Here is a 9386-nt window from a genome sequence, read left to right as displayed (position 1 = left end):
AGTCATTTCCCACTGGTTCCGACCAAACAGACTCTACTAGGGAATTTTCCTATGAAAGGAAAAAAAATAAAAAAAAATAAAAAGAAACAAAATAAAGACAAAAGAAAAGATGACTCTTTAACAAAAGAAACTATAAATAAAAATCTATCAAACGCAGATACCGATTCTAATGGCCATGACATGCGTATGTGGCCTATCCTCTGACGTCAATCGTCTCTCAAGACCTTCCCTTGACGATTCCCCATCTGATTCCCAATCTTATTCGACTTGTAGTGCCCGAAGGGTTTTTTCACTATCAAGCCTCTCTCATTTTGGTTTTCTCTCAGCTTTCATCACCTTATGATGCCTGCGAAGGTTTTCACCAATAAGACTCTCTCATTTGTATTACTTTCCAGCTGGGGATTTCGAGTGTCGCCGGTATGACTCTTTCTGTTGGAGATTAGAGTCCTTTTTGCTGTGGAACAGAATGCTATGTTCGCCAGTAAGACTCTCATTTGTCTGACTTGGCATCTTTTGAAGACTGGTCAGAAGGTCTTTCTTTGGACCGTAATGTGGGTTTTGGATAGGCTAGAAAGAAAGGGTATAAAAGGCTAAAAAAAATACATTAATTTTGGGTTATTAGTTACAACCTTCGGAATTAGATTTATTCACAATAAACGCAACCTTTGCCCCAGTTTCTTGCTTGGGGATATCCTAACTGATTTTTTTTTCATTTTTCAAAACTATGACCGAGCCGTGAAGCGCCTACGTATCCTCTTTGAGGAATCAGGTCAAACGTAGTTCCCAATTCCTCTTTTCATTCCGACTTTCTTTTGTTTGTTTTTTTCTTTTCTTTTTTTTCTTCTTTCATTTTTCTCTTTTTTCGTTTTTTTGTTTTTTTTTCATGCCATATGCTTGCGTTTTCTAGTCGTTTTTTCTGATTCCGAACGAGGGGTATGACAAAAAATAAGTAAGGCTCAAAAGGGGTAACGAAGGATAAAGTGTTTAGGTAGCAGAATAAAATGCCTTCGTCATTCCAGTCTTCAAACTATGCCAAGTGCAAACAACACAATTTAAACAACGATTTGTAGCCTCTTCCGATGGTGCTGGACTTGACAATTATATTCAACATTTACTTTTTCATTGGTCCTTTCTAAAGAACCGTTGGGCGACACTCTCATTATCATGAACGACCCTCATGCCAATTTGGCGAATCTTGCTTTTAACGATTTTTCTTCATATTTTACTTGCCCCAGTTCCATATGACTCGAGCTCTGAATAATCTCAACCGTCCTTATTTCCTTTAAATGATCTGATCGGGGTTTTATAATTAACTTTAAGATTAGGCCCCAAACTGTGTGCGCATGTCATGTCACTAGAATCGTCGTTGAAAAAATGATAAAAGGACTAAACAAAAGAAGATTGGAAATAATAAAAGACCGGATTTTGCATTAGACTACCGTCGAAATGGTTTGAATAACAAAACAAAACAAACCAGAACAAAATCCTAAACAACCCTGACAAAACTTAAACAGACCGCTATGACAAAAACGGAAAGATAAGCGGCATGATATTGACACAAAACAATCCGAATTACAATCCTAATGATCCGAACAACAGAAATGAAAACAAAATAAGCCACCACAAGCTTCTCTCCTGTTAACCAAGTAACAGAGCGTCCTTCCACTTTATCAAGACTGGCATCTTAGCCACTGAGCTTCGCATCGATACTGCCAAGACCATTACCAGCTTCAATATCATCAACATCGGTCAACAAGTTCTCAAGAGGATTCGCGTGCTCCCTGTCACTGTCATCGATCACAATTGCCCCTTCCTGAATCATTCTTTCTATTTCCTTTTTCAAAGAACAACAGTCTTCAATGCTATGTCCTTGGACATTAGAGTGATACACGCATCGAACAGCAGGATCGAATCCTTTTGCATATGGGTCTGGAGTATAGCCAAGGAGTGGCTCAATCAGTCCTGAAAGCTTTAGCTTTTCAAACAAACTCGCGTAGGACTCCCCAATTGGCGTGAAATTGTTTCCTTGCCTTTGTTTTCCCCCATGCCCCTGTTTTCTAGGGTCGTTGGGTGCTTGAAAACGTTGTGAAGGCAAGAATGCATCACGTGGTGCTGGCTCTCGCCAGCGGGGGTGACCTGATGGTTGACCCTGCGACCGGACCTTGTTCGGAGGATAATACTGAGGCGGATTATATGGAGCTCGGGAGCAGGCTTGGGCATGATGGTCTAAAAAGAGTGGCTCTGATGGTGGGTAGTAGGGTTGTGGAAGGTTGTATGGAGTGTGTGGATAATTTGAATGACTGGGCCTGGGCTGGTAGTGAGGGGAAGGACCTCTGAATTTGGACCCAGTACCTGCTTCGACTGATGCGACCTCGAGCTCACCTCCCGCGCCGCTCTGAATAGCCTGGGTCGTTGCCTTGAGCGCTGAGTAATTTAGGATTTTGTCAGACCTTAGGCCCTCCTCTATCATGACCCCTATCTTTACCACTTCATTGAATGATTTCCCAACCGTTGTCACCAAGTGACCAAAGTAAGTTGGATCAAGTGTTTGCAAGAAGTAGTCCACCATTTCTCCCTCTTTCATGGGAGGATCAACTCTAGCCGCTTGTTCTCTCCAGCGGAAACCGAACTCACGAAAACTTTCCCCAGGCTTCTTTCCAGTCCTCAGCAATGTGAGACGGCCAGGGACTATCTCGAGATTGTATTGAAAATGACCTGCGAAAGCCTGCGCCAGATCATCCCAAGTGTACCATCTGCTGGAATCCTGCCTGGTATACCATTCTAGTGCCGATCCACTCAGACTTTGGCCGAAATAAGCTATCAGCAGCTCATCTTTGCCACCTGCCCCTCTCATTTTGCTACAGAATCCCCGCAAATGCGCCATGGGATCACTGTGCCCTTCATATAAATCAAACTTAGGCATCTTGAACCCAGCCGGGAGTTAGACATCCGGGAAAGGGCATAGATCCTTGTAGGCCACGCTGACCTGGTTGCCCAATCCGTGCAGGTTCCTGAAGGACTGCTCCAGGCTCTTGAACTTCCTCGTCACCTCATCTTGTTCGGGGATTTTAACCAGCTTTTCAATCTCTGCCGGTACCTCTAAGTGCAGGTTGTAGGTATGGGGTTCTGGTGCATGAAATGTGGGCTTAGGGGGATAGTTTTCGTATCAGGAGCCTGAAACAATGGCTCGATGGTCGTTATTTGCAGGGTGACTGATGTGGGTCCCGCAAAAGTGGGAACATTTGGTGTAGGGAGAGGTTGATGGGATGGTAGAGCTTGGGAATCATGGGGGCTTCTCTCCTGAAGACAACGATGATTTGGGAGGCTTGTTGAAGGGCCGGAGAGGGGGTATTCGGGCACGTGCCCTAGTGGCTCAGGGCTCCTTTGTGCTTTGGCTAGAGCTAGCTGCATTGCATTCATCTCTAGTCCCATCCTTTCTATCTTTTCCATCGCTTCCTTTAACAACTGGCTCACCGGCCTTTCTTCCTTGGTACTATTCTCTGAAGTAGTCATGCTTGTTGTTATCGGTCCTTTGGATCTAGTTTGGTAAGGGTGTGTTGCCAGAATTCTTTAACAACTAACTGTTTGAGATTCGGAAAACAAACTTGTTAGCGTTTAGAGTTTAACAGATTTGATAACAACACATTGAGGATGCAATACTCCTAGGCAGTTAACCGTTTCTAACATGTTTTGCTTCAAACAACATGCGTCATCCTGGCTTGCTTATTTGCCCCTTTGAAGTATTTTGGGAACCCCTGTATTTTATTCTATTTTGTATTTTCTTTTTCTTTCGATTTTTCATTTTTATTTTCTCTTTTTTTTCTCAAATTTTTTTTTTGTGTGGTCGAATCTTATGGAGATTGCCTACGTATCATGACCCCGCATGAATCATACCTTGCGTAGTTCGGCCCAATAAAGATAAACAATACTCAACATTTTTTTTATTTTCATATTAAAACAAATTGGGTTTCAAAGGTTTAAAGATGACCTACAAACTTGAAAATCAAACAACCCGCATATTCTAATCAAAAGATTTACAAACTCAAAAACACACGCTAGCTTCCTTTCCCCGTTTGTCAAATGCAACCAAATGGCTATTTTTGCAAATGTGGGCCCTTCCAAATTTCACATGAATTTTGAGGCCGAGGAGGATTATTTTATGACACTTTACAAACTTGTCCGTTCTTTTACGAAAATAGCCTTTCGACAACTGAAAGATACTCTAAGGCTATTTCGGCAAGAACGGTTTAAGACGCGGCTGAAGCTGGCTTGGCTTATTTTTGACAAAACCCAAAGGTATTCACCTGACCGCTGACTTTTTTTCCAAACTACAATAAAAACGTGGTGTTGCAAACACGGCCCTTCAGCGCCTCGGGGACGAAGATTTATAAGGATGTGTGGATCGACTAGACCAAAAATCCTAAACATGACCCAAAGGTGGCTATTTATGCAAAGTTGGCCTTCCGGCGTCCCTTTCGGCGTCCCTTTCGGGAACATTCGGCTATTTATGGCAAAACAACATCACCCGACTTATTTACGACAAAAATCAATATTTGACATATTATTTGTTTTTTTTTATTATTAATTAATTGTTTTTGGCTTTTTAGCAAAAGATGGGGTTGGACCCGATGAGGGCTGCCTACGTATCTCACATCCGGTGAGAATCAAACCCGCGTAGTTCGGGCTGATCATGAATAAGTAAATGAACTAACATTTTTTTTTAATTGAAATTTGTGAAAGAACTGCTTCAAAGAAGAAAGGAAGTATTTTTTTTTTTGATTGATTTTCTTTTGAAATAAAGACTTGTAAAAATTCCTTTTCTTTTGATTTGAACTTTGAGAATTTCAAAAGTAAAAGGAAGATATTTGTTTTTCTGAATTTTCATTTGTTTTTATTCTAAAGAAAAAAGAAAATATTTTTGGAATTTTACTTTTAATAAAAGAAATGTTTCTAAAAAGTATTTTTTGAATTTTGAATTTTCTTTTCAATTTGAAAGAAGAATCAAAATATTTTCGGATTTTTTTTTTTTTTAAAAAGAAAGCATTTTTATTATTTTTGTTTTATCAACAATGGAAAATAAAGATATTTATATTATTTTTGCAAGACATATCTTTTTGGAATTTTACTTTGAATTTTCTTGGCAAGACAAATACCCTTTGCAGCAAATAAAGATATATATATCTTTCGGAAATAAAAAAAAACTTTTCGGATTTATATATATATATATATATATTTGCGACAAATAATATATATATATATATATATATATATATATATATATATATTTGCGACAAATAATGAAAGACTCTTTTTCATTTTCATTTTCATGGCAAGACAAATTATTTTCCTTTTCTATTTTTTTGAAAAACAAGACAGAACAACGACTCTTTTTTTCTATTTTTCCTTTGCTTTTAATAAAACAAACTAATAAGACATTCTTATTTTCTCAAAATTTCGGCAGAGTTTTGACAGTATTGGGGTATTGGTTTTTTCAAAAATAAACAATCAATTCCCTAACCGCTATTTTTCGATTTCACAATATTCATAATATTCAAACACCGGTCCGCGAGACAAAATAAATGCACGGAAAACAAATAGGATGCATCAGGATGGTCTTTTCATATCAGGTTGCTAGTCCTAGACGGACCCAACCCCTGTGTTGAGTCCCCTAAGTCAAATGCAACGTGATGCAAATAAGCGTTCCTACTAGGGATCCGGCATGAAGTCACGTTATTCTATGTTCAAAACCTGGGTCGGTGTTCTAGACAATGTACCCGAGCGGACAACTCGAGTTGAGGAAGGAGCTCCTTTCCGGGAACCAAAAGGCCAGCCGGCTTAGAAACTTTCCGAGCCTCTTTTATTTAGGGTATGACACTAACAGAATAGGGAGTCTCAACCAGTGAGCACATCCCCGGAGGTAAGAAGAGAAAGGTTTCGGCACAATTTATATACAGTTCAGATAATATCAAAGCGGTAAAAGCAGCATTTAGCACATTAGGCTCAAAACATGTAAAAATCAGATAAAGCCAAATATAATAATTTATCTAAGCTCGAATTCTTAACCCTGAACCAGTGGTTCTGGGTTCGTTCCCCAGCAGAGTCGCCAGAGCTGTCACACCTCCTTTTTACATACCCGCGAGGGTACAAGGGAGTTTTTTCCAATTAAAGGACAATCGAAACGGGATTCGTTTATTTATTTCAGAGTCGCCACTTGGGAGATTTAGGGTGTCCCAAGTCACCAATTTTAATCCCGAATCGAGGAAAAGAATGACTCCATATTACAGTCTGCGCACCAGAAATCCGGATAAGAAATTCTGTTAACCCGGGAGAAGGTGTTAGGCATTCCCGAGTTCCGTGGTTCTAGCACGGTTGAGAAAAGGCCGTGAAGTTCGCTAAGCGGCCGATCCCGAGTTCTAAGTAATTAACACATACATTTGTGAGGGCCCTGCAATCTATATATTTTACTAGGCGAGGCTCATCTCATTTATTTTAAATGGACAAATCCTAAAGCGACTACATCTTTTCTATTAAAATTAGTCTCTAAAATAAATAAAGAAAATCCTAATTAATTACGAGTTTTTTTTTATTTAAGAAAGCATGACATACTAATTGCTATATTAATACAAATATTGATGAACAAGAATTTTACTAAAAAAATTCGAAATTATAAATAAAATAAAAATTTGACAACTAATATTCAAAAGAATCAAATATAGTTAGATTGAAGCGCGCATTGTTATATATAAAAAAAACTATTGGAATTAATTATTCACAACCATTTGAAACTGGATTTAACCATAATTACTAAAGCTTAATAGAAAGTTTATTAGACTTAAACGTTCTTCTAATTTTGTTTGAACTCAAATCATGCCTTAATACCTAATTCACGAAATTTAGTTCAAATTCATGCCTTAGCTAAATTTAAGTACTTGTTCACAATTAACCTACTGTTGATAATCTTAGAACCTTCATAGCTAGTGAATTAACCCATTTTGCCAAGCCGATTCATTAAAGACTAACTTAAGTTATTTTCTCTTATTCCAATTATTATTCAATAATACATAAAATAGCCTAAATACAATCAATAAAAGGAACAGAGAAAAAGCGAAATTAAAACTTCAAAATTCGATTCTTCATATGTATTCATGCTTCCACATTTTTAGCTTGCAATAACTAGTATTACATTCGTGTACCTGGTATTGGAAAACAAGAGAAGATGAAGCTGAGAAGCAGCAACAGTAGTAACAATGTAGCACAACAACGACAGTCCAGCAACACAGGAATAGACCAGTAACAGTAGGAATAGTAGAAAACCCAGGAGACTATAAACGACTCCAAGTATAGAGAAGAAGTAAAAGGCAGGAAGGTTCTGACTATTTCAGATCTTAAGCGAGGCAATGAAACAGTAACTATTCTTTTTCAACTTCAAAACTCTCCAAAATGAATTCTGCCCCTGTATATTCAGTGTATCCAGAATGTATATCGGGTGTATACTTCTCACTCCGCCCCCTCTTTTTTTCTTCTCTCTATCTAGTTTTTCCTCTCTTTTTTTCCACCCCTTCTTCATAAATTTTCTCTTCTATTTATAGCAAAATTTTCGAAATTTTCAGATTTGTTTTTTTATTATTTTATTATTTTTTTAATTAAAAGAAATCCCACTTACAAATTGCTTTTATTTTTTTAGAAAAAGAAATCCCACCTTTATTTACTTTTATTTTTAAAATTCCAACTTTAATTACTTTATCTTATTTAAAATATCACTTTTTATTTTTTTAAAAGAGAATCTCACTTTATTTAACTTTTCTTTAAAAAACAAACCACTATCTTTTCTTTTTCTTTTAAAAATGCTACTTTCAATTACTTTAAATTTTTTAAATTTTCAGATACCTTTATATTTATTTTTTAATTCCAACCTTATTTTACTTTTAAATTTTTTAAAACTTTTTACTTTTTTTAAATTTTCTACATTCTTTTACTTTATTTTTTATTTTTTATTTTTTTTTTAAAATTACTATATATATATATTTTTTAAAATAAAATATTTTCAAATTTTTTTATATATAAAAAAACAAAAAAATAAAACTATTAATAGTGATAATTCACTTTTTATTTTTTATTTTTTTGGTTTTGTTTTGTGTTGGACAAAAATGAAGAAGGGGTGTTGGGTTAATGGAGCGGACCGGGTCGACCCGGTTTGAAGTGGACCGGGTCATGGGGAAAGTTGGGCAATTATTTGGGACTGTGGTTTGAAATTGAAGAAGTGGCCCAATCCGATTTTTCTTTGTATTTTTGTTCTCTTTTTTTCTTTTATTTTTCTAAAACTAAATTATAAACGTACTTAAATTATTATTAAGAACTAAATTAAGTTATAAAAGCGCAAATTAACTTCCAATAACAATTAATGCACAATTAAGTAATAATTAAGCATAAAATTATTCATTTGGACATTAAATGCTAAAAATGGAAAAGATGCCTATTTTTGTAATTTTTAATTTTTGTAAACAAATTTAATTACTAACAATTGTAGAATTAAATCCTACATGCAAAATGCGACATATTTTGTATTTTTTATTAATTTAACAAATAAACATGCATAGACAAACATACAAATAGTTACACAAAATATCACAAAAATTGCACACCAAGAAAAATTATTTTATTTTTGAATTTTTTGGGAGTAATTCTCATATAGGGCAAAAATCACGTGCTTACAATGAGTACAACAGTAAGATTTCTCCATCTCTTTTACCATTATATTTTCAAAGCTGACCCTTCCCATTGTTGAGAGCATAACAATTGTACCCAGATATCTTTAATTGAGTCAGCAACTTTGGTCAAGATGTTTGCAATCCCTCTATCAAATAATATTAACTGTGCCCAATCTTCAAGAGTCCTTTTCTTCTTTTCAACAACTCCATTTGCTATGGTGTTCTTGGAGCTGAGCGGTTGAGTAACTCTTCTTGAATATAGCATTCATTCACTATGGCATTATCCAAACCTGTTCCATGATTTGATCTGATGCAAGCCACATTTGGTTCTATTTATACTTGGATCTTCTTGACAAAAGCCACAGTTACTTAAAAGATCTCATCCGTGGTACTTAACTTTGTCAGATCACGGACCAAGTCCTTCAGGGGAGGTTTATTTAGTGATTAAACACCTGCATATCCCGAACTTATATCCCGTAGTTCAACATTGTTTTCAATGGGTACATAGCCAGTTATCGGTTACAGTAACGTACTTGCTATGAGGGTTGTAAGGAATATTTTCCCTTTGAAACTCAATCCCCTGCACGTTTCACCCACTGTTGGTGTACATGGTAGTGATAGCTGTCATGACGCAAACCGATGGGCCGCGACGGGCACCCGGTACCTTACTCAACCGAA

Source organism: Nicotiana tabacum, chromosome 10 (assembly GCF_000715075.1).
Source record: "Nicotiana tabacum cultivar K326 chromosome 10, ASM71507v2, whole genome shotgun sequence".
Classification (NCBI taxonomy): domain Eukaryota; kingdom Viridiplantae; phylum Streptophyta; class Magnoliopsida; order Solanales; family Solanaceae; genus Nicotiana; species Nicotiana tabacum.
This window is presented reverse-complemented; position numbering follows the sequence as displayed.